We start from the raw sequence: 1,853 nt of genomic DNA, 5'->3' as shown, positions 1-1,853 counted from the left end.
TATATAACAATTCTGTAACTGTAACTTCGGTCGTTGCTGTGCTTTTTTTGGAAGTCGAATTTCCCAGAGGAACCCACCCGAGGGATTAATAAAGTTCTATCTTATCTTATCTTATCTTATCTTAGTAAACTCACACTTGGCAAAGTTTGCTGTAAGATTTTCCAAAGTTATGCAATCAAGGAAAGCACAGATGGACTTAAGATGATCTTGCCAGGTGTTGCGATAAATACCACTATATTATCTGAAAGCACAGCCCACCCTTCCACACCAGAAACCACAAAACTCATTAGGCGCTTGATTGAGGGAAGACACATAGCATACAGGCTTAACCCTTAACCAACACAACAGGCCTAGGCTAAGCGTGTACCTTCTTCAATCACAATTTGTTTATACACCACATTGTATTTACCCACATAGCAAAATTGGTATGGCCCGGATCTTGCCGTCACTCCTAAAGCTTCCCCCTCTTTCTAAACAACCAAATGTCATGTCACCATATCATTTTTGATTGGTCGACATGCATTTTCCACCAACACGAAAGGGCAGTTTTTTGTTTTGCAGCAAAAAACCAGCAGGCACAGAGTCCTCTGGCCAACACAAAGAAATTGATCATGGTGGCCGAATACGCGACTGAGCTAATGACTGAACTGAAGGTTGAGCTGCAACCTAACCAGGTAACAGAACTGCAGGCTGCGCTAAAGGCCAAGTAGAAACACAGATCGACAGAGGAGCAGGCTCATTGAAAACAGTCTTTGTCAAATTAGCTCTCTGCTCTGAGTGAGCAGATGCAGATTAACAGAAGTCCTTAACATTCTCAGTTTTTTAATTAACAGTCCTGGTGATTTTAACTCCAGGCTTGGAAGAAGCAGAGTGACTACAGTTTTTCACACTCAATGTAGGCTCAGAAAAGGCAAAAACAGCGAGCCGGAGCAGCTCAGCGAGCCACCGGCTGAGGAGCCAGCGCCGCTGCTGGAGGACCTCAATGAGCCGGAGTGACCGTTGCCAGCAGAGGAGCTCGGCGAGCCGGGGATTGGCGAGCGGGAGGAGCTCAGCGAGCCTGTGGAGCCTGCGCTGCCTCCGTAGGAGCTCGGAGGTCCGGAGGGACCCGCTCAGACAGAACTGGAGGTCAGCGAGTCAGAGGGACCTCCACGTCTGGCGTGCCCTCCACTCCATCCACGTCCAGCACGTCCACGTCAGCGACCAGCGCGTCATCGGCCATGTACCACACCTCGCTGTTGCTCACCGGAGCAGCGCCGCCACCGTCAGACCCGGGGCAGGCCGCCTGGGGAGCAGCGCCACCGCCAACATCGGACCCGGGGCGGCCACCGGAGCTGCTGTGTTTCCACCAAGGGGTTGGAGGTAGGCCACCTGAACTGTTTTTCCGCCGCTGCCTAACCGACCGCAGGTCCCGCTTGTTTTGCCGTCCTGCGGGTCGGCCGCCAGAACTGTGTTTGCTGCCACTGGACTGGGGGTTTGCCTTTTGTACTGGGTTTTTCTTTTGTTGTTGTGTGGTGGCTGTTTAACGGTGAGGTTTTGGGGCCTTCCGTCCTGGACTCCCCGCCACCCGCCCTGGGTTGGTTGTGCTGTACTTTTTGTTTGTTTTTTTGTTTTGGGTCGTCGGGAGCCGACCCTTAGAGGGGGGGTACTGTCAGGGTCCTGGGTCTGAGCAATCCAGTCATGGATTGGTGATATTATATGTATTTTTGGTGTTGCTGCTGCTCTTCTCCATGCTTGTAGATGTGAGTGTGTGTGTGTGTGTGTGTGTGTGTGTAACGGAGTTAAAAATACATATGAAAAACATGCACTTACCTGTTCTTAATTATCATTTTAAGTGTGAATTTTATCATTTTTTT

Source organism: Pundamilia nyererei, unplaced genomic scaffold, assembly GCF_000239375.1.
Source record: "Pundamilia nyererei isolate P.nyererei 1_Seehausen unplaced genomic scaffold, PunNye1.0 scaffold00369, whole genome shotgun sequence".
NCBI classification, from domain to species: Eukaryota; Metazoa; Chordata; class Actinopteri; order Cichliformes; family Cichlidae; genus Pundamilia; species Pundamilia nyererei.
This window is presented reverse-complemented; position numbering follows the sequence as displayed.